Here is a 25156-nt window from a genome sequence, read left to right as displayed (position 1 = left end):
CGGCTGTACTTCCGGCCACGAAGCTGGACTTCAATTCAAACGAGTGTGCCACTTTTTGTGAACAGAAGTGTATAATGTTAAAAATTTCCGAGACAATTTTGATTTCAGATGAGCTTCGCATAAAGTAGGATTTCATCCCCTTTGGTAGGACTGCTTGCTGGTTAATGCAATATGATGAATTTGTGAGACTCCAATCACAAATCCAAGTGCCTAAAGTGGACTTAAAACACCAATTGAACCAACCAACTACAAATCCAAGTAAGATGTGAAATACATATAATTTTCCAACTGAATATTTTGAAACTTTAGGTGCTACATCAGACAGAAGCCGAACAAGTCGAGCCCATGAAAATATTCATAAAATTCTACATGGAATTAATTATCAAAACGCTGTGAAATAATTGAGCAATTGTATATCACTTAATTTCTACGCTTTATATTCGACTAATCTCAATTGTGTGTGCCCGAGAAAAACTGAAGAGGTTGGGATTTGAAGCTGCGAACTCACACTCTTGAAGAAAAGAACGCACGAGTACTCTATAAAACGCTTAGATTGTTACGAAACCACCACTTGCCGATGTTCAGAACCAGAGCTTGGAATTAAGCGAGTGGATGTTTGCTGGAGCTGCAAGGAGGTGGGGGGAGGTGCACATGTGTTTTGACATTGGGACAGTTGGGGGATGATCCCCCTCTACTCGGAATGCATTTTCGCTGAAAATTGTGTGAAATATTAATTTTCACTGACTGCACAGTATTTCCCAACGCATTGTAAATTGAATTTCGTCCGAACTCTTCGTAAATATGCCTATCTCTGTTCAGACTGGCGATTTCCTCCATGTGAAGCACTACTCAGTCCACTGTTTTAAACCTCACCAAATTTGTGATTGCCATTTATCGAAAAGTTTGTTCACTTTATGCTCAGTTACGCCAATCAGGTTTAATGTGGGGACCGAAACGCTGTACAATGAACCCGGGATCCCTGATTACAAGGCCACAGCCCATGGTTGTTCTTTACGAGTGTCCCTTAATCAATCCATGCCATCAATCATTCTCATCTTCGCGATTAGTCGAAACGAAATTGGCAGAAAAACGAAGTTAAATAAACTGTATCGATCAATCAATGATTACAAAACAAAAATTAAGGAATACTGTAAATGTAAAAATTCTTGCCAAACAAATATTCATAAATGTTGCCGTAAATTTCATAAATTTTTAATTCTAAATTTGTGGTAATATTTACAGCAGGTAACAGCAGCGATTTCTACAGAGGGTGATAAGATGAAAACGCCAGACGGCGGTAGGATGGCGACCCCTAGCCAGGGGGGCCCCCCATGGAACTGCCGTCAGCCCCCCCTGGCACTGAGGTCAGCACCCTTGACATTAGTAAAATTATTTTATGTAATTTGTTTGCAATGAAGAGTGAAAATGTAGACAGCAGATAATATTTTTCTCAACTTTGGAGAAGGATAAATTCACAGAACATGAACAGCAGCTATTATATTCGTTCATCTTATTTATAAGAAAAGTCTAAGTAGCGGCAAGAATTTAGAAGATTCTTTAGGCTTTAGAAAGTTCTTCCATAGGGGAACTTCTTTATTTGTAGTACCTTCGTTGTCCCTGTTGCGACCTCCCATTTATACAGCAATCTCTGACTTTGACGTCATTATGCAAATTCTCTCAGCATCTGCGTCAAAGGTCAACAGCTACCAAGTTTTGGGAACGAAGGGGAGATTTTTTGTTTCGGCCGGGGAGTGGAATGATTGAATATTGTCCATTTTCCTTGTGTGATATAAATACCTGTATCATCAAACGTAGTATTGAGTGTGTAGAAAGGGATGATTTCAGTATCAGCCAATTAACACTTCAAGCGATATTTTAAAATATATAGAAAAATGTAGTATTTGTGTGATATTTATAAACTTTATGTAACTTAATGACCTCCCCCTCCTTACCCCCACACAATTTACCTTCATTTAACACTGTTAAACTTTTGAAAATGGACTTTGTTTACCAAGGCTCCCCCTGGAGATCAATTCTAGCTACGGGCCTGTTCCTCCATTACCTAGACGGCCAGTTCCTATCTCGTCCTTCGTGTAATTGTAGGAGTAGCCTCTGTGTCCAGGATCGTAAAATCGTGGCAGAACAAGGGCCACGGACATTAGTGTACGTACCCGCCATGAAAAATTAGTTGCCCACTCGCCTCTCGCTATGGCACTGGGTAAAACCCTAACCTAGCGATACAAACACACAAGCCAAAAATAACCGAACATCGAAACCGAATTTAACTCTTGCTTTAATCGAAGCAGAACTTCCAAGGACCTGTGCAAGGATTAGTCCGTTACCTCGAAACACTAGTGATAAGAAATTAATATTTATACAAAGTCTTCGTAGCTATTATTATTTTTAAAAATTACATTCTAGACCCAATAAACATAATAATGTCGCATAACGTGTTTACTTGTTGGTTTCGATCGCGGTTTCAGACTCAATAGTTCTAGTTTTATTATCGATTGAAGCTTTTTAGGAATCCAGCAAGTATTTTCTCTTCCTGACACTTATATTCCCCCTTTGTACTGTTGTTTGATGTTCAGTTTTCTTTTATCTACACATTTATTGACGTCATGATTTAAAAAAAAAAGAGTTGACAAGGGAACCGTGGTTCCTGTTAATTCGCGTGCGAGTCTTGTGTTGTTTGGTACATTATGCCAATTCATTATCAATCATTCACGATCTGCTATCTTTCTATCAACATCCAAAGCAAATATGTGCCACGGACACAATACAATTACAAACACGCACATATGCTAATCAAACTCAGTTTTCCAATGTCTTCAGTATACACACAATAAATACAATTTTTAGCTTTTGGCACAACTTTCAATACCTGTTAACTAACGGAAACCAACTAAAGAACAAACTATGAGTTAAATTTACATTGAGCAAGTATGTCGTTACTGTTGATTATTACAACTTGTGTTATCACAACTCGTCGTCGTACAGCATGATGCAATCGTCTCTCATTTATTACCAAACAATGGTTCGATAACTGATTGGCGAGTTTGAAAAGTTCCAGTCAATTATGTACTTTATCCACAATACATGTAAAGTTTATAATTTGGAAATGTCAAACGGGTCAAGATGTATGATACGTGAAAATTGCAAGTTTATTAGGGCCATTCTCAAGAAAAGGGGTAGAAACCTTGTCCGGCAGTCATAAAAATTGTTTTAAATATATTTACACATTTTTTCAGTAGGAGCTGATTAAGTCATTAGTTGCAAGATTCATCAGCTTAATTTCTTCCAGAAATAATTTTCTCACTTTTCGGAATTTTGCACAGGATATGTAGATTTTCCACTCCGTGGACTGTCCTGTCCGCATTCAAAATTTATGGATGTAGATTATTTTAATAGCTTTTCCTTTAGAGAAGTTAAGTTTTAACATATTGCATTTAACTAATTAATTGCCCTAGAATCTCCTATGAATATCAAAAAATAATTTTATGAAAATCTTAGTTGAGTAAAATATCAAAATATAATGTTCCAGGGGGAACTTTCGACTCAATGGACACTGCTAAAATCAAGAAGTTGGAGGGAATGGAAGCCATTGTGATTTCAAGGGACAGTTGAAGGTGCTTGCCTTGCTTTTTGTATGATATTTTTGGGATTTAGTTCTAATATTCTAACATTGTCGAGATCAGATGTCCACTCTATAGACAAGCTTCTCAAGATGAGAAATTTTGCAAATCATTAATTATTATGAATTTAGTGATAAACATCATGTGCAGAACCCATCTGACAATTTACGTTTGCCTAACTTGTATTTCCATCGAATAATACAATAAAAAAATGACACCTTCGTGGATCGAGATGCTCACGGAGGGGATAATGTTGTCCATGGAGGGGACAATTTCATGTTTTTATCATTTATTGAAACCTAATCAATAAAACTTGTAATTTTAGACCCAGTTATCCTTTAAAAGTGAGTTCCTGTAGATAGGAATACATTTATTCCTTTTCTTGTTCAGCAAATTATGATTTGCTTTATTTTACTTCGCTTTTTGTGCCACTTTTGGCTAATTTGCGAAGATGGGGATGAGTGATGATATGATAAAATTGATGGACACTGACAAATATCAATGCCCAGACCAGGATTCGAACCCGGGACCCCTGGCGTCGTAGCGCGATGTGATAACCACTCCGCCACAGGGACCGGCTGTTCAGCAAATAAATAAGCTAACATAGTTATTATAAGCAATTATTTAATTTTTTTTAATGTAACCTGCCAAATTTGGGTTAGTTTAAAATATTTCAGTAATGTGTCTTACTACTCTCTTAAATTTTCTTAATTCTGAGTAAGAAACTGAAATAAATTGATGGGTGAAAGGGGACCAGGTAAGTCAATCCTTCAGATTTTTACACTTCACACTTTATGAATGTGAACAATTATTTCTCTAAGAAACGGATGTAAACATTTTGAATACCAACAATTGAAAGTCAAGTGAAGGGATATTGACAGTTTAAATGAATATCCTTGTTTCTCAGTCTGTGTCCAGTGTGACTACCGTAATGTAGTGTCGGTTCCTTTTCCTTTGTTGCGTGTTTGGTATTGTATTAGTGTTGTGTGGCAAAATACATAGTGCAAGTGTCTGCGGAAACAGTTCTAGGTGATGTTAAATCTAAGTGTATCGTTTTATTTTTAACTAGCTGATTGCCCGGGTATTAGACAGGAAAATAATAAATTCTAACTATAGTGTAAAATGTAACTAATTTTAAATGTGATCGTGAATGTCACCAATTAGCTTAGTCATTCCGAAAACTATGAATACATCCATTTTTTGATTGATTTGATGTTTTAAGTCCACTTTATGCACAGTAAGGCTAATCGGGACTGGACCTACTACAGTTTAAAGTGGGATCAGAACCAATATGAGCCTCCACCTGGTATCGAACCCGGGACCCCTTGATTACAAGGTGACGACGCTACCACTGCGCCATCGGGGAGGCCCTATACATCCATTTTTCATTTTTATATATATAGAAGATTAATAATTTTAAATCATGTGTGCATATTTTCAAGGTTACAAGTGGTGTTATTACAGAGCATGCAATTAGTGGAAATGAAGTACCATTGTAACAAAACTGTTAATAATAATAATAATAATAATAATAACAATGTCAGCAGGGTCCAAAACAAAGGATAGACTAGTGACCCAAATGTTAAAAATTAGCTCCTGAAGAAACTTTAAAAAGATAGTAACACTATTAAACTTTGTTTTCATATTAAAAACACTAAGTGCTGACCAAGACGGTTTTATTATAAACTAAAAACTTTACACATTACGTTTCTCCATATATAAGGGCCTTCTTCAGACGGAGAATTAAACTAAAAGAACTAGTTCATTTAGCGTACGTCAGCACTGCAGTGTTTTTCATTTTATTTTTTATAAATATTTTTGTTTGAAGTTATCAAAGACCAGATATTGAAACTTTTCCAGAAAGGAGGATTGTTTTAATTGTTGCTTTAAGCCCACTTTATATACAGAAAGTCTAATCGGGAATGGACGTACACATTAAAGTGGTATCAGAACCACTGTGTGCTTCCACCGGGTATCAAACCCGGGAACCCTTGGTTACAAGGTGACGATACCACTACGTCATCGGGGAGGCCCGTCTAAAAAGAATGTTCCACAAAAAGAAAGCAGCCTTGCTGCAAGTATTAACAGGAAATACTGTTATAAAAGATATATACCATGAGAAAGTTAAATCTTTCTCTTGGAAGAAAATGTTTATGATCAAAAAGAAAATAGCCGGCCCCCGTAGCGGAGTGGTTAGAACATCGCGCTACGAAAGGGAAGTATTGATGACATCTGTGGATCTATAGAAAGCATTCTATAGGGTGAATTGGATGAAAGTACAGAGATAATGAAAAGGATTGGCGCAGATTAGAAAGAGGAAAGACTTAAGAGAAATCTGCCCATAGAACAAAAAGTTAAAGCGAGATTAGAAGAAATGACAGAGGTCGATTGATTGGAGTTGGTGTTTTAAGTCCACTTTGTGCACAGTAAGGCTAATTTGGACTGGACCTACAGTTTAAAGTTTGATCCACCGGCTATCGAACCCAGGACCCCTTGATTACAGGGCAACGACGTCACCACTGCGCCATCGGGGAGGACTTGAAATGATAGAGGGAAGTAAAATCCACTTAGGATTAGTATAGAACTTATTCTGGAGGGTAATGATTTGCAAAGGAAGAATAAAATGTGAGATTTGTGAACAACATGGCTTTGTTAGCAGAATACAAAAGGACTGTGAACAGTATGTTAGAAGACTTAAATGCCCACTGTGAGCATATCGGGGATGAAAATAAATGTGATCAAGACAAAGGCAAATGCTATTGTGAAGAAACCAAGGAATATTAATGAGAAAATTCGGGGCCAAAATATTGAACAAGTTGACAGCTTCACATACCTGGGATGTATCATCATAAGCAGTGGCAGGAGCTCTGGTCAGGAAGTCAAAGTTAGAATCACTATGGAAAAACAATCCCTTAATATCGATAGTAGTATGTTTAATTGAATTTGGACAAGCAACTATGAGCCAATTAAGTGTTTTGTGTGGAGGGTAGCGTTGTATGGCGCAGAAACCTGAACGCTATGTAGATGTGAGGAAAAACCAACAAACGTGGCTATGGCGAAGAATGGAGCGTGTGATATTATATGTACATAAATAGGAAACCATTTGTTTCTTATATATATATATATATATATATATATATATATATATATATATATATATATATATATATATATATATAATCAGACTTTTATAAAGTAGCAAACTAATTCTGTTACCCACACTGTTTAAAGATGTCAATAAATTACAAAATAGTTGAAATTTTTTTTATGTATGTTTTTTTTTTGCTTTCTATTAACATAAATAAATTAGATTGCATACTTATATTTGTCATGCATTCTTGTTTTGTTTTTTTATATATTGTTATTGGTCTCTTAAAAGAGAGAGAGCGAGGGAGTGATATATTATCCTTAAAGTATATTGAAAGTCAAAATTAGTTGCTTATCTAAGTTGATATAACAAAAATTCTCCCCCCCCCCAGGATTTTTGGTGGGGGATTATTTAGGACAAGATTGTTGGTGGGGAATTCCCCCTGTCCCCCCAGGATTTCGCACGTCTGGTTGGGGGACAGACTGAGAAGGAACTGCCTGCTGGAAGACTCGCTGGAAGGGATGGTTTAACAGGGAAAGGATCAGCGGAAGAAGAGATCAGATGATAGATGATATTAAATTAAGTGACTCCCTTGCTGACGTGAAGTTTAAGGTACAAGATCGGAAAGCCTGGATGTTGCAGTGAAAACCCTGCCTATAGTAGCAAAGAACGATGAATGAATATATTTCGTAATTTTCTTTGTCAGCGCTTTTGCGAAAAATTACCCAACTGGCTGATAGATATAAATTAAATTAGATTTTTAGTTATATTTCTGTTTATATTTTAAAAGATTGTTCAGGTCACGATGAAGTGTGTATAGATTATAGTCAGTGGCGGATAAACGACCATCTCATGTTGGGGCGGACTACTTTGCTGGGAGGGAATTAAGAGAATAGCATACGCCTTCCCGATGGCGTAGTGGTAACGTCGTAGCCTTGTAATCAAGGGATCCCGGGTTCGATACCCGCTGTAGAAACATAGTTGTTTGGATCCCACTTTAAACTGTAGGTCCAGTCCCGATTAACCTGTCTGTGCATAAAGTGGACAAACAAAAATTCAAACAAACTAAAAAACATACCGCAGCAACGTAAAATAATGGAAGTTGTCAACAGCTTGTTTTGAGATTTCTTTAATTCTTGAAGCTCTTATTGGGTCAAACAAAGTGCACGAACATGGTGATGGACAATTTGCACGGTAATACTCATGGATCTCACTGTACAATGAATTTGAGAATGATTTGCAGTAGATAATGCTATCCTGGCCAGATTTTTCGCGTTCCAATTCCTAATAAAAATTAAATATTAAAGTATAATTTAATACAGGAAAATTTGCTGATGAAAGGATTAGATTATCAAATTAATTTGTCAAATAGATTCGATGTTTTGCAGGATTTAAATGATAATGAAAATATAAATGAAACAGACGTAAATAAGAATTGGGAGCATATATGTAATGCAATAGAATCAGAAGCTAAGGAAGGTATAGAATACCATAAACCAAGAAAAAGTAAGCCGTGGTTTGATAATGAATGTCATAATTAATAGAAATAAGAAATCAGGCTAGACTTAGGTGGTTAAATAACTCTAATGATACAAATCTAAACAATTATAATAGAATAAAGCGAGAAGTTAACCGCACGTTTAGAAGTAAAAAAAAGAGATTACTTGAAAAGCAAAATTAACGAAATTGAAACAAACAGCAAAAATAAAAATATCAGAGATTTATATAAAGGTGTAAATGAGTTTAGAAAGGGGTGGCAACCTAAAGTAAACTTGATAAAAGATAAAGACGGTGATTTTCTAGCTGACCCAAGCGATATTCTAAATAGATGGAAGAACTACTTTAATGATCTTTTAAATGTCCATGTAGGAGATAAATCAGAAATAAATGAAGTCCACACAGCAGAACCTTTAGTTCCAGAACCTAACTTGACTGAAGTTAAAGATGCTATTAAAAGGCTAAAGAATAACAAAGCACCTGGCATTGATTTAATACCAGCTGAGTTAATTAAATATGGTGGGAATTTGTTAATATGTCAAATTCTTAAATTAATTTGTTTAATATGGAATAAAGAAGAAATCCTTCAACAGTGGAAAGAATCAATCATTCTTCGTGTGTTTAAGAGAGGTGATAAAATGAACTGCAATAATCACGTGGAATTTCTCTACTCTCAACATCATATAAAATATTATCTAACAATCTTTTAACAAGACTAACTCCATATGAAATCATCACCTAATGAAATTATAAGTTATTATCAATGTGCATTTAAACGTAACAGATAACAAAAGATCAAATTTTTCACATCAGACATACTTCGAAAAAGTGGGAATATAATAAAAATGTCCAACTATTCATTGATTTAAAAAAACATGATTCGGTCAAAAGAGATAAATTATATAATATATTAGTAGATTTTGGAATACCTAAGCAGCTTGCTAATATGACAAAAGTATGCACCAGTGAAACAAAGTAAAATTTGTGTGGATATTAATATGTCTGAGAAATTTACAATTCATGATGGGGAAAAAACAACGAGATGCATTATCTCCATTGCTCTTTAATTTTGCCTTAGAATACTCTGTAAAGTAAAAGAAACTAACGAAGAACTAAAATTAAACAGTGTGACTCAGCTGTTAGCATATGCAGATGATGTAGACTTACTGGAGGATGATGTAAATACAATTAAGAATAATGCTAAAATATTTTTCAAAGCAGCTAAAGAGAGAGGTTTGGGTATTAGCAAAGAGAAAAAATATATGCTTACAGGCCGAAACCAAGTGTTAGGTAATAATCAAAATCTAATTATTGATAACAACTCGTTTGAACCAGTTTCCAAATTAGTGCTTAAGAGTAATTCTAACAAATGAAAATGATATTAAAGAAGAAATAAAAAACAGGCTTATTTCAGGAAATGCGTGTTAATTTTCTCTTCATAAACTTTTATCTTCTTGTATAATATCTAAGAAACTAAAAGTTAAAATATACAAAACAATAATTTTGCCTGTAGTATTATATGGATGCGAAACTTGATCCATTACATTGAAAGAGGAACATAAATTAAGATTATTTGAAAATAATATCTTAGGAAAATATTTGGGCCTGAAAGGGATGAGGAGACAGGTGAGTGGAGAAGGTTGCGTAATTTAGAAGTACGTAATTTGAATTCATGTCCAGATATTATTAGAATAATTAAATCAAGAAGACTTAGGTGAGCAGGCCATGTGGCACGAATGGGAGAGGAAAGAGGAGTTTACAGGATTCTTGTTGGGAAACCTGATGGTAAGAGACCTGTGGGAAGGCCAAGACGAAGATGGAGAGAGAACGTTAAGATGGACCTAAAGGACGTCTGTAGAGATCAAAAAGAGTGGATAGATCTCGCTCAGGATAGGGGCAGATGGAAGGCCTGTGTTGCTGCAGCCATAAACCTTCGGGTTTAAGAAGGCAAGAGAGTTAAGTATAATATGTAAAAGCAACTCAAACAAGTAAAGATTGTGCGCTCCAAGCCCCACGTTTACCTAGGTTAGCTCCGCCCTCCTTCCCCAAACAGGTATTTGATAATTTTTTTCCTTGCACGAGAATCTAGCAATGATAAGCAGAACGTGTTGAGTTAGTTGATAATTGGTTTAAGAATATTGTCTGTCAGCATTTCTAATAAAAAACACACCTTTGCAAACAGTAGGAAACGGCAATTTAAGCGATTTAAGTCCTGAAAGCGTCAGCTGCTCTCGTAACAATCAAGATTAACTTTGGAAGTAAACGTGGGTTGAAATGGGAGAATTTCCGGCAAAAGGATACAATGAAAACTTTCTTGGTGTATCGTGGGTTGTAAAGCTCGTAATTGTGCATCCAGAAAGTTGTAAAAATCTCGAAAGTGTCTGTAATGACTGTCTTTATGCCATGTAACTTCTAGGAAGTAAAATAGAGTTCTATGCTTGAGAACTTAAGCGTGGAGGCCGTGCAGTTGAAGTAATTTCGGGTTTATTGTTGAGGAAATGATGAAAGCTCCACTTAGAAGAGTCAAGTGTTTCTAAGCTCTCGATCCAAAGGAAGGAGGAGGGTGTTGGGAAAGGGTCTGCTCATCGTACCTATGCAATGTAGATGAAGTCAACTATCTTGAAAGAGGATAATTTACATCCAACCAAATGTAATTCTTTGTTTGATTTGTTTTTTTTTAGTCCACTTTATTCACAGAGAGGCTAATCGAGCTAAACCTACAGTTTAAAGTGGAATCCGAACCACTATGTGCCTCCTCAACCCGGGACCCAAATATAATGTAGTACCAAAATTGAACGCTGTGATGTAAATATATCATGGTTTAAAATGCCAAATATTTTTTGGACATACACTAAACAGGAAGATGGGATTAAAGAACTGATTTAGTACCTAAACATACATTTCTTATGCATCGGTCAGAAACCGAACGATTCTTCTGGAAAGAATGCACAAGCAGTCTTGATATATGCGTGTTAGTCTCTTCCAGATAATCGCAGTATTAAGATTTGGTAAGATTTTCTCGTCGAAAATAATACACAAGTGACAAGTATAAGTTTTTCTGGTGAAATAGCTGAATGTTCGAGTTCCTATGATGGATACGTCGTGATGTAATAGACTGTTCTCGATCTAAAAACAACCTCATATTTTTATATTATGGAGCGGAATAAGTGAAAGAGAAGGTGGCTTCAAGTACATTGTACTGTTTTGTGCATGGATTCTCATGCGTAACGAAATAATAATTAAAGACTTCTAGAGAAATAAATTTCATACAAAAGAAAATTCTATTTCCTAATCCAATTCTGTGATATTTTTATTTATAATATCAAAATTGTTACAGTAAAAGTTTAAACATGTAATCAGATTTCCAATTTTTGTCGATAGTTAGAATTTTAAAAAAATATTCGGTGTGAAATTGACTGCAGCAACTGTGTTATACAATTGCAACAGTTTTGCTCTTTCCGCATTAATGTTCACGGTGGTGCAAAATTGTCCCTACTGCACATAATTTTAAATTCAATCAATTTAATCTGTTGGCATACACGAGTTAATTTTTGTAAATGTGTAAGTAGTCTTGAAACATCATTGCACAAGTCATTGCATATGAATGAAGCCACTTGGTCCACAATCAGTAAAATACAAGTACAGTTGAAGTAAAATATTTAGAATGGCAAATTTTCATGTTCTCTTCTAATACCCATTAATTCCTGGAGAGCAGCACTAAAAGCACGTAAAATGTTCGTCTTTCGATCTCGCCATCGAGGTTCCAGAGTCCTGGGTGTTCTTTGCGAGTGTCCCTTCATCAATTTAATCACCACTCATCCTCATCGTCACGATTGGCCAAAAGTGGCAGAAATGCGACGTAAAATAACTAAAATACAACTATTAAAAGCACGCTGTGAAAATTGTTTCAAGATAGTTTTTATATTGAAATACATGGATATAAAACATGTTAATACCTTGAACTTACGAACGAATAGCTCAAAATAGGCAAAGTATTTTGTGAAATATATCAGAAATATCTACCTTCATTTTTCTTGCAAGAATTGTAAACAGTCTTCTTCCTTTTATGTCCGATTCAAATTTCCTGGTTGACTTCGCATGCTTTCAGGTTCAATTCCCTTCCATTACGAATCGCCCGGCTTTCATGGCCTCTCAAGCGATGATCGCATAATGAATGTTCATTTTTGTTGAAACAGAACACCTACCATTCTGTGTTCGTTTTGAGACCGCAGTATGCATAAAAAAGATGTAAATCAAACGGAAATATTGATCAAAGTGAGAGGTTGAGAAGGCGGTATTTTACATGATTCATCTTGAAAGGTGGATGGAAACTTTTTCACTTTGCAGAGCGTTGAGGCGAACATGCTGCAAAGCAATCGATAAACCCACTTTCTCTCTGCCAACGAGCTTCTTTAAGTATTGCACAATGTGAGGAAACAAATACCTTGTTCATATTTTTATGAAAGTGGATAGCCATTATTGCACATATAAAATAGGGTTGGCTTGTCTTATAAACTAATACCTCCCCGGTGGCATAGTGGTAACGTCTTCGCCCCTGTAATCAACGGATCCCGGCTTCGGTGAAGGCAAATTGTGGTTCCGACCCCACTTTAAACTATAGCAGTCAGATTAACTTATCTGTGCATAAAGGAAACTTGAAATGCGACTCAAAATAAACGAATGATATTTAATAGCAGTTGAGGAAACTCCCATTTGATATGGTACAAAGTTCACTTCAATCTTGAGATTAATAAGATGTATATTAGAGAAAAACCATTCACATGTGAAAACAGCTTAGGACGAGCCTTTTGAATTCTTTGAATTTTATTGAAAATTCAAAATGTGTGTACCTGCTCCAACAAACACTTTAGTACACTTTCAAAATTTGGATGTGACATTGGAACGAGAGAACCTTAAAGCATATTCCGATCTTTCTCTGTTTTTCAACTTATTTACCTATCGAATACAGATCTTGAGTTTTGGTATGTTGCGAGGTTCAATCCACGGAAACTGTTTCGAAATTACGTTTATTGTTGCAGCGAATACATATCCTAAGACTATAATAGAAATCCACAATAAGAGGTCATGATCTGATTTCTTTGTAAATATGTTCTTCGCAGCTAAACTCGTCTATGTTTTAGATTATTGTATGCTGCACTTCCAATTTTTTGTACGCTAAACTAGAATCCCAATTCGATTTTTTATTCGATACGTCACTTCGCGTATCCTTCTAGAAAAGCCTTGCAGAGTATCACCGAAATTGGATTCATATGTTAGGAGATTTTGTCAACAGAAGGAGAAGCAATTTTCAGCTGTTGAGAGAAACATCCAGCCGAGGCTTAATAGAAAATATTCTAGAACCAGTATTGCCATTGTGGTGTACGCGAGGTTTTGGGGGTATGGTCCCCCTCCCCCTCCTCGATCGACCAACTCCCTCTCAACAGACAAGACGTTGCCAAATAAATGAAGTCTTACCTTATTTACTCTGTTCACACATAATACGTATTTAGAAGTATATTTAATGGTACAGCTCCTGCCCAATTAACTAATGGAGGAATTGCAAGGGAAGAGCTATTGTATGTGTGTAATATCTAGTTAGGGTCCCGCATTGTGGCCGTGCGGTGTAAGGCGCAAACTTTTGAGTTCCGGGGACTGCACACGCGCAGGTTCGAGTCTCCCGGGGGAAGCGTAACAACTTTTCTCCTGAGATTTCGGCCTGTGTATGGGACCGGTGGCTACCCGCATCGTGAGGAAATTGGGGAGCTACGAATGACCAGCGTAACCCGGTCATACAAGACCTTCAACAACGACTGGGGGTTCGTCGTGCTGACCACACGTCACCCCGTAATTTGTTGGATATCTCCCACCTCTGGTATGTAGGCGCTAGCTCACGTGGGCTGCTACTCCACGGGTTATTGAATATCTGGTGAGGAACCTTTGTTGTGATTGAGGATTTCTAGCACAGAAGATAATTTTGGAAATAACCATACATAACAAGCGAATAAAGACTGAAATCCTCAATGGTCCTTTCCGTTAGGTGACTTGGTCAGAGCGTAGATTCTGGGTCTCGAAATCGAAGCATCCCTTCAAATGTTTCCACAAACAACGGAGTTGTCTCCGGCAGTTTCGTTCGCACCAAAAGCTAGAGAAAGACACAATATTTTGGTGATCTCGTCGCTGAAACAACTATCCGGATACGATTTTAGAAAATTAGTTCTTATCTACATGCCTCAAGAATTGGTTTCCACGTGTATAAAACAAGAAAAAAGGTTCGTGAAAATCGGGTGTGAAACAGGAGAAAAAGAGCAAATTATGTAAACCATCAATAATCGTTCGTTCGTTGATCAGCCAAACGTTGGTTTCTTATGCACACCACCTCTCGTTCGTTGTTTCTTCTACAGAAAGCTCTGAAATCAATTATTTTGTGCCTTTGTTTACTGGCGCAAATGGGTCTTGCATCCAAATGGCTGACCCATAATTCTAGTGTTGTCTAGTTGTTGTTTTTTTCACTGCCATGTACAATTTCGCTATGTTTTCATTTATGTAGATTTATCATTTCAGTGTATCAGACTCTCAGAGTTCTACAAAATAAGTAGTCGACAGAAATTTTGAGAAAGTGATTGCTGGAGATTGATACATACAAAACACCTCCATCTATTTAAGAGATCGATAATAACCCTAGTCGGTTTTCTGTTAGTGGTTAGCGTATTGCATATGAAGCTGGTGATTCTGTATCATGGGTAACAAAATCAACTTCGCATACAGTAGCGTAACTAACACTGTCTGCGCCCCCCCCCGCAACTTACAGTTGTGCGCCCCTACTATTCTTAAAAAAATATTTTCTAAAATATCAATTCACTCTTGCATTTCTATTAGGTAAATATGAAAATACATGCATGTAATTTGAATCTATTTAAAATCTGGTACAAAAAGTTTCAAAAGACAAACTGTAAACAATTATATGTTAGAATTATAAATGAAAATGCACTGTTACTACAAATAATACGATATTGTTAAATGCCCATTACCAGTCCTCTGCGTTTTTTGATGGAAGCAAATTCTTGTGTTAGTCTTGTCAAGTCCAGTTTTAAAGCACGATCGCTTTCAATGCTTGACAGCGTTCGTCTTGCGATTTCTGTTGACACTGCATTCTGAAATGAAACAATTCCTGTAGCTATAGTGCAAAATCTTGTTCATATTTCTCCCAGAAATTTGTAGCGGATTCCACTACAATAAATACAAAATAAACTTAACAACAGCACAGTTTCACCAAACTTTGCTGAAACGCAGGTTGTAAGTAGGGGTGGGGAGGGGTGAAAACGTTTCCAGCACATTTCCTTGCCTGTCGTCTACCCTTCGGCAACGTAAACTATGACTTGAACTCTTCAGCTAATGAAGGTTTTCTTATAACCTAGAAATTCACTTTCCACTTTTCTAGTGATTAACGTTTTCTGCTTGCAGTTGTAGGGGCATAAAATATAATATGTTTGATTGAAAATATGTTTTGTTTAACGCCGAAACGAAAACTTTTGTACACTATCAATCTTTATCATTCTTACTGCAACCCCATAGCCCCTGCGCCCCCCCCGCACCGCGGGGGTTGCAGGAGTGTTATTTACGCCACTGCTCGCATATTAATAATTCTTTCATCTACGCCAAGGGCTGTTTACAACAAAAAAACTAAATTAGAATTATTTTTATTAGATGTACAGAATCTAAAAATGTGCTAATTTATTGAATATAAAATATTAATTTAAAAGCAAATTCTACAAAAAATGTTATCTAAAAAAAGATATGCTGTCGTAACCAAGGATTACATTTTTTTATCATTGTCATATCTAAAACTTCTTGACTCTTCATATTCTGTGTTTCACCATCTATTTCATCGGTGCATCATTCATCCTTATATTCCCCTGTCGTCTAACGTATCCTGCACTTGAGAACTTGTTCAGTGTTTCATGCTGAAGATTAACAAACCTAAATTCATACAAGAGGGAGAAATGTATGTATGTATTTCTTTTTTGCAGACGAAAGGTTGAAGGACACTCGTGAAGCATTCTTAGCTTTTATGGTTTCAGACGAACTGCCATGTTCCATTTCGCTTTGTTTACATTAATGTAGATTTTATCCAACTCTGGGCACGTGCAAATTACATGCGCTTTGTTCGTTCCCCAGGGTACACAAGAAGACTCGGTGACATTTGTGCATTCATTCATGTTTTATCAAACTGTTTACCTTAAACTGAAAATAAACTAGTATTAAAATGTATTAGTCTTTGACAAGTATAGTTTTCTATTGTTTAGAAGATTATTTTGCAATAAAAAATACCAGTCATTGGAAGTACCACTTTATAATTTAACTCAGTCATGAGGAATTTCTTTTTAAAATGAGTAACTGAAACTGTAAGCCAGGACTTAAAGCGAGTAACACGATTTAACAAAACTAATTCCTGAAAAGTTACTCTTTAAGCAGGAAAGCAAGTATCTTGTTTAAAAAATATGCTTTGAAGCAGATAAGTCTTTCTAGTGTTCCCTATCCGTTTCCTTATTACCACCAGTTTTTAACTTCCTTAGTATTGTTATTGCCCCACCTAGTGGTTGCATGACCTTGTAGTTGGTGGTGGGACTTGCGTGCTCTGATGATCCCCTAGGCTATACCGGCGGTAGCATAGCTACTGGCAGTGTTTCCCATGCCGGGCAGGCTAGCGGGTAAAGAGCCAGACTAAGAAGCAACCTAACGGTCAAAGGCTCCAAGAGGCGGAAGAAGATGGATGGTCATCACAACGGCAGAGGAGGCGGATAAACCAGAGGAGTAACACCTCTTTAAAAAACCGTGGTTCAGCTGGCTCCGGCTGATAGTACCATGTAAGGGCCCCTTACCAGGGTTACGGTGAAGTCCTCAACAGCAGATGCGGCGAAGGAGGAGTCCTTCCATACGGCGCAGATGGCGGAAGAGGCAACCCACTGTCTTGGGAGTAACGAAGAGAGAACCACTGCCTTGTGGAGAAGAGGGATCTTCGAAGGCTAAGGGAGGAAACCCCTACAGAAAAATCCAGCAGGAGCACCATCTAATGCTCCGTGCAAACCCAGAGGCAAAGAGGAGACAGCCCCTCCACTGGGATAGGATGCGTAGGCCAATCCCCTGCACATTTACATGATTAAAAGAACATAGAGCTAGCCTGATGGATTACAAGAAGACGAACTGGAGAGGACATGGTACGACGACTTTTGGAACATTGAGTGTTAGAGGCATAAATGGTAAAGAATGTGAGTTAGTTAAGAAAATCAGAGACAAAAATAAAATATCTAGCCCTGACAGAAACTAAGAAAAAGGGTAAAGGAGTAGAAGAAATAGATAAAGATTTCCTTCTGATATATAGTGGATTAGATCGAAAAGAAATAGCAAAAGCAGGGGTGGCATGCATGATTCACGGAGACAAGAAAGAGAACATAAAGGGATGGAAATATGTCAATGAAATAATAATCACTGTAGATATAACTGAAAAAGAGGAAGAGATAACATTAGTTATTATATATGCTCCAAATGAGGATGAAATAACACAAAACAAAACAGTTTTATGAAACATTGCTAAGAACAATAGAAGGAATTGAGAAACAAGTCATTCTTTTAGGTGACATGAATGCCAGAGTTGGTAACAAACCAGAGGACTGGGAAGGAATAATAGGAAATTTTGGAGAAGAAACAATTAATAACAATGGAGAAAGGTTGCTGGAATTTTGTTTAATGAATGACTTAGTCATTGTAAATACTATGTTCCCACATAAGCATATACATAGATATACTAGGGAAGAGCCACGAAGGAATGAGAAATCTATCATATTATAGATTACATAATGGTAGAAAGAGATAGGAAAAAGTTTGTTAGAGAAGCTAGAGTTAAGAGGAGCAGAAATAAATAGTGACCACAGTTTTTAATATTAGAGAAGGCTTTTACAATGTATAGACAAGAAACCACCAGAACAAAGTACAAAAAAAAAAAACGAAATGAAAGAGTAAACACAGAAAGGAGGATTAAAGGTTTTAAACTCAAGAAGGCAGATATACAAGAAAAGTATAGAGAAACAGTAGAAGAAGAACTCAAAAAGTGTGAATACTGGGGAGAGAGAAGAGGACTTAGAAAAGTTATGGAGTCAGCTGAAAAATATACTCATTAAAGTAGCACAACAAGTTTGTGGAACAAGAAAAATAAATGTGAAAAGGAAAATGACAAGGTGGTGGACAGAGGACATTAAAAGGAAGTGCAAGATAAGAAAAAGAAATGGAAGGAATATTTAATGATAGGAACATTGGAAACATTTGAAAAATACAGAATTCAGAGAGAGAGAGTAAAGAATATAGTCCAGGAAGCAAAGAAAGAAATGTGGGAAGAATTTGGAAGAGCTATGGAAAAAAATTACTCGCAAAACAAAAGCTGTTCTAAAAAGCCTTAAAATCTTCGAGAAAACCTAAAGAATACCCATTAAAATTTATATATGATGATGATAGGAAAAAACTATTAACAAATTCTGAAGAAATTATGAAGAGCTGGAGAAGATATTTCCAAGAATTATTTGAAACTATTGATGAACTGAATAATACAGATGGCGAGGATTATAGAGAACAAATAGTAAATGAAGAAAATAGAAGGGACGAACAGGAAATCACTGGAGATGAACTTCAATGAGCTATAAGAAAAATGAAACTAGGAAGAGCACCAGGACACGATGGTATAACACCTGAAATTATTAAATATATGGGACAAAGAGGAAAGCAATTATTATTGAAGATAATAAACATATGCTGGAAGGAGAAAAGAATAGTGAAAGACTGGGAGGTCTCAATTATAATCCCAATTTTTAAAAATGGAGACAACAGAGAATGTAAAAACCATAGAGGAATTTCTCTATTGAGTGTTCTCAGTAAGATATATTCTAGAAACAAGACTGAGGAAAGAAATAGAAGATAACTTTGAAGAAATGCAGAGTGGATTTAGGCCAGGAAGAAGTGTGCAGGACCATATGTTTACTTCAAGACAGATCATAGAAAAAGTCATTGAATATGATAGAGAATTATACTTATGCTTCATTGACTTGGAGAAAGCCTTTGATAGTGTTATGGAAAGTATTAAGAAAGAAAGGAATAAACCAAGAACTCATAGAAGCCATACAAAGTTTTTACAAGGAATGCAGAAGTTATGTAAGGACAAGCAATAATAAATCAGAGGAGTTTGAAGTTACAGATGGAGTAAGACAGGGCGATATACCTTACTTGTTTATAATTTTAATGGACGATGTGCTAAAAGAAATAAAAACGAAAGTGAGGAAGTTCCAAGTAGGATATTGGAGAATGAAAGCAGTAAATATTTCAGAACTGCTGTATGCAGATGATATAAACTCCTCACAAAAAGTTTGGAATATAAGAAGAAAGTGAAGAAATGGGAACAGAGACATTTATTGTAGCAAAAATGATACACCCTGTGATAGGACAAGTGCAAAAATAGAGGACAAGTGACGATGCCAGCTTGCCAAGTTCACCAAAGCAACCAAATATAGTGAACGAAAAACAACCAAAATCAAGGGAAGGAAAAAACTTCTTCCCTATGAACTGTGCAAAACGGCCACAGTGTGTGACACACATAAAGTGAGTCCCTCAATAATGTGTATGGCCTCCTCTTGCACTGTGCAGTTCCCGCACACGTTGTGGCATCCCAGAGATAAGTGCATCGATGGCATCCTGTGGGAGACGGTCCCATTCAACCTGGGCAGCCTGGATGAGGTCTGGCAGTGATTGCGGAGGCTGTGGACGACGTGAAATGGCTTGCTTCAACATCGCCCACACATGCTCAATTCAATTCATGTCCGGGGAGAGTGCTGGCCAATCCATACGACGAACGTCAGCATCCTGCAGGAAATTGGTCACTGGTGCTCCACGATGTGGACGTGCGTTATCGTCCACAAAGACAAAGTCGGCACCATACTGGTAGCGAAATGGAAGCACGAAAAGCCGTAGCACTTCATCCACATAGCGTCGAGACGTCAACCGCCCTTGCAGTGGAACGAGAGGTGTCCGTCGCCCGTACATGATACCTGCCCAAAACAAGATTCCACCACCACCAAAGGGATGGACTTCTTGCACATGCTGCTGCCTCCCGTGGCGTTGGCGGCGTCGCCAAACACGTTGTTGTCGCGTATCGGGCCGCAAACAGATCCTTGTTTCATCGGAAAACATCACATTCCGCCATTGTTGCACATCCCACCTTCGATGTTCATCAGCCCATATTCGTCTGTTCCGCCGATGGTGAGGTCGCAGTGGCACACGTCTCAGCGGCCTACATGACCTTAGTTCGACACTATGCAAACGATTACGCACAGTCTGGGTCGCGATACGAACGCCGGATGCTTGCAATAAGTCCTTTTGCAACTCCCGGGCAGTCGCTGTTGGCCTTCGGCGTGCAGTCACAGTAATGTATGCATCCTGACGGCGTGTTGTCACTCTTGGACGACCACTTCTCGGCGTGTCTGATACACTGTTCGCGTTCCTGAATCGTTTCCATGTTTTGGATACCGCTCCTTGGGTGACCCCGACCACACGTGCAACCTCCGCCTGTGTACGCCCTTGTTGCAACAATGTCACAATCCTGGTGCGATCAAACTGCGTTATCACCATCGTTAACGCCAGATATCCATTTAACGCTTGCACTGCTTCGAAGACACTGGATTTGACATGCTGCGTGACGGCCAGGTAAACTCGGCCGGTACTGATAGGTTGTACCACATTGTAGATGGCGCTAGCTGTTGTCCGGATATGCACGTACATCACATGGTGTTCTGCCTGCATTCTTTTCTCGTTTCCAACTACATTCCACCCGCACTGCGCCCTGCCCATGTCCTCTCTCCCCGACAAATGGAATATTCCAGACTTTTTGTGAGGAGTTTAGTTCTCTTTGCTAACTCACAAGCAAACTTACAAAGAAACTTTAATATTATAAATAATAGCCTATTAAATAAATCAATGAAAATAAATAAAGATAAGACAAGAATTGTGAGAATAGCCAGAGCAGAGAAACCATGCATAATAGAGTTTCAAAACGAAGAACTGGAACAAGTTAAGAGTTTTAAATACCTCGGAATCACCAACAACAGCAATGGAAGAATAGATTGAGAATTAAATACAAAAATACAAAACACAAACAAACTATCTTATGCTATCAATCAGGGGTTTCTAGTAAAGAAAGAAATCAGCCAGAAAACAAAAATGGCAATATATAAATCAACGTATTTACCAACTATGCTATATAGGAGCGAATCGTGGGTATTGACAAGTAGGCAGATACAGCAGATACAGACAGCGGAAATGAAATATTTAAGATGAGTGGTTGGAAAAACAAGAAGAGATAGAATTAGGAATCAAACGATCAGGATAACGCTAAATTCAAAACCAGTGGAACAAAATGTCATCGAGGCACAACTGAGATGGTTTGGCCATGTTAATAGAATGAAGGATGGAAGAATACCAAAGGGAATATGGGGAGGCAAGATCAAGAGGAATAGGAAAACAGAGGCCCCAAGGAAGACAATTGCAAACATGGAACAAACACATTGAGCAGATGCTGAACAGAAGAGGCATTAAATGATGAAGCAAGGAAGATAACAGAGGATCGTAACCAATGGAGAGCTCTCTGCAAAACCTCTACACCTTTGGGTAGAAGAGGATCCGAGTAAGTAAGTATTGTTCTTGGTAGAGGATTCCAAGTACCTTTCTTTCATGGAGCATTTTTCTCGTTTGTAAATAAGCAAAGGGAACTAATTGTGGAATAATTGAAAAGTAACATCTTGAAAATTTTAATGGAAAAGGGAGTAGAGTGATACTACAATTCTATTAATTTCAACCTACTTTTAGAAGATTCATTCATGTTATTAATACACAATTTGTATTCCTGTCCAGATATTGGAATAATTAAATGAAGAAGACTTAGGTGGGCAGGCCATGTGGCACGAATGGGAGAAAAAAGAAGAGTTTACAGGATTCTTGTTAGGAGACCTGTGGAAAGGTCAAGACGAAGATGGAGGGATAACGTTGAGATGGATTTCCTTTAGGAAATCTGTAAGGGCGGAAAAGATTGGATTGATCTTGCCCAGGATAGGGACAGATGTAAGGCTTGTGTTGCTGCAGCTGTCAACATTCGGGTTTTAGAAAGGTAAAGAGCTAGTTAGTTAGATAGTAAATTAGTAAGGGTGATTTACTTATGTGCTAATGCGAATTTTTCAATTATTCTGTGCAGAATGTGTAAAATGTTGCTTGGCTCACTGGAAGTAGAGAGCGTGTTAAGTTTTCAAATATTTGGAAATAAAAACTATGAAGCATCATTACTACGGCATTATATCTGATTTTGGAGAAATTGATTCGTTATTTGTAAAGCAGGAAAATCAATTCAAAATGGAGGAATACAACTCAGTACACTTGCATTCCCTCTAAGTGATAGGTGAATGGGCAAATGGCAAGAAAAGTATTGTTGTAGCTGGCCCAGTTGTTATATTATGATCGAAAGTTCTAGGGTCTGCTGTATTGTCGCTTGGGTTGGGAAAGAACAAGATGGATTTCAAGGGAAGTGAAGCGATCGGTCACAAAGAGCCGGCTCGCACGCGATGTGTGGTAAACGTTCAATTTCCTGGGCAACCACATCGATCCAGCTGCGTATCAAGGAATCACCTGCTCAATCTTGCACTCCCTCCCCAGCGGAAACGCAATCATAAAAATTACTTTCGTCCTCTCTTGATTCTACTTTGAGAATAAAAGATAATTACCATACATATTAAATGCTAGAGGATTAGAATGAGGAATACTGCACAAACAACACTCCTCTCAAAGCCGCAGTAGTGTTTTATTTTTTTCAGCACGCTTTTATATTACTGGACAGCAAAAGCGGTTGGTGAGGCGTACTAGTGAAAGATACAAAGCGAGCAAATGCGTTGGACTTGAGACCTAAAATCTCGTAGGACGGAGACCCTGGATATTAAATGAAAGCATAATAAATGTTCTCGATTTGTGTGCAAGTAGGCTAAACTAACAATATATTATACGTTATAACTAGACCTGGATTTTTAGGTTCTAGAAAGTGTGCTTTTGTGTTCCTAAAATAGGCTCTAAAATAATAAATTACTAAAAAAATTCCTGAAGTAGCTTCCAAAAAACTTAAAATGATTCAAAAGTTCTGAAAAATACTGATTGGGTACAATTGTAAAAATCAAAATTTGAAAGGAACCATAAGACATTTTAATAGGTATATATGACCACGACATATTAATTTTCTAACCAAATGTTCATTTCTATGCATTATTTTCAAAATTATCCACAAATTATTGTAATACTAATAATTGTGCTGTTAGCAAAAGTTTCTTGTACATAATTCATTTTTTATATTAACAATTTTCTTTCATAATACATAACAATCTTGGTCACGTTATCCACAGACAAAATCTGTGATGATCATCTTCTGTGCTGAAAATGATATTTCATCAGAAAAATCAGTGGTGCAAATCTGAATGCTGAAACGTTACTTCGAAAGGCGCGAATGCCACAAAGCACCGAAAGTTATCAAGACTACAAAGATCAGAAGCTTGCAATTTGGATTTTGCAGACAACAGTGGCGTCAGACATTATGTTTCATTTCGAGATTTGAAAAAAAATATCATGGACTTGACAGAGTATTTTTCAAACGAGTTAGTCATTGATTTTTTTCGAAACCAAACAGAACAAATTTCTCTGTGTGATAAACATTCTGTAAAATCTTAAATATTCATATGAAGACCTAAAAAAGGTTTAATTTAGGTTAAAATACCTAAAATATGTTCTAACAAGCGAAATAGGCTATTTTTTAGCCACTATAAAACTTCATCAGTTGTTGCATTTTTCAATGAAATACTGACGTAACTTGTTATTTTTTATTTACCTGCAATGGAAAAATACGTTAAAACCTAAAATCCGAGGTAATTATTTTATGCGGTTTCTAGTAGGATAGTAGATATGAATGTTACATAACGGATTTAATAATGAAAAAAATAATGTGTAAGGGTATATTATGTACACAAGAAACGTGTGGGTTTATACTGCAAGTATGATTCTAGTTGTTGCACGCACAAATGACGCTGCTTTTTAATAACCACTTTCTTGCATAAATATGCACATTATTTGAAATAGTCTAAACAGTCTTTAATTTATTAATTGAGCAAATTTGAAAACTAATGAACAACGACGTGTATTTCAGGACTTTTGAAGTGTTTATTACAAAATGTGCAACGGGGTACAACAAGGGTACAGTGATTGTTTCTTTTGGCAGGTTGTCGGCAAGTTGATCAGTGTGAACGGGCCTAGATGTTACGTTTGTATAGAATAAGAAATAAGAGACTCTCAATTGTGCTGTAATAAAACACTAAGTTATATTGCTACTTGCTTTACGGCCATGCTATAAGCGCCGTAAAAATTGTCCTGATTAATTTGATACCGATCGTAACACATTGAAAATCTTAATAGAAAAGAGAGTCGAATGATACTACAATTCTATTAATTTCAACCAAGTTTTAGAAGGTCCATTCATGTTATTAATATACAATCGTTAAAATTATTGTAATTCTGAGAAATTTCGGAAATATTGAAGTAATTTACGCACTTTGCTTTGTGGTTAAGTTCAAATGAATTTAACTCAACAGTACACACTATCGTAAAATATAAACACTGTATCGTTAATTATTGTTACTTGATGTTATTATGTCATTCTATCTGTCCTTCCATTTTCACAGGCTTTCTGTTGTGGCTCGGATGTCATGAGACTGCCATGAAGACTTCCTCTCAGCATTTGTAGTTTTTTTACGGTATGTAATTTAACAATTCCTAATTTGTACATTTTTCACACATCACAAATGTAATATCTTTGAACTGT

The 25156-nt window shown here is 36.9% G+C and overlaps 1 protein-coding gene across 4 annotated transcripts in view; it reads left to right on the top strand.

Annotated features, from left to right (window-relative positions):
• Positions 1-25156, top strand: part of LOC145983876 (protein tyrosine phosphatase domain-containing protein 1-like) — a 130115-nt gene that overhangs the window by 13133 nt on the left and 91826 nt on the right. For 3 of the 4 annotated variants that reach the window (XM_083116947.1, XM_083116948.1, XM_083116945.1), the window contains exon 2: positions 25017-25088. The exons of the other annotated variant lie outside the window; for it this stretch is intronic. The gene's annotated coding sequence lies outside the window, so the exon portion shown is untranslated. The remainder of the gene's footprint in view (positions 1-25016; positions 25089-25156) is intronic. 4 annotated transcript variants of the gene reach the window in all.

The sequence above is a fragment of the Lepisma saccharinum genome, chromosome 2 (genome assembly GCF_977018435.1).
Source record: "Lepisma saccharinum chromosome 2, izLepSacc3.1, whole genome shotgun sequence".
Classification (NCBI taxonomy): domain Eukaryota; kingdom Metazoa; phylum Arthropoda; class Insecta; order Zygentoma; family Lepismatidae; genus Lepisma; species Lepisma saccharinum.
The sequence above is the reverse complement of the archived record's forward strand: the minus strand, read 5'-3'. Positions and strand labels throughout refer to the sequence as shown.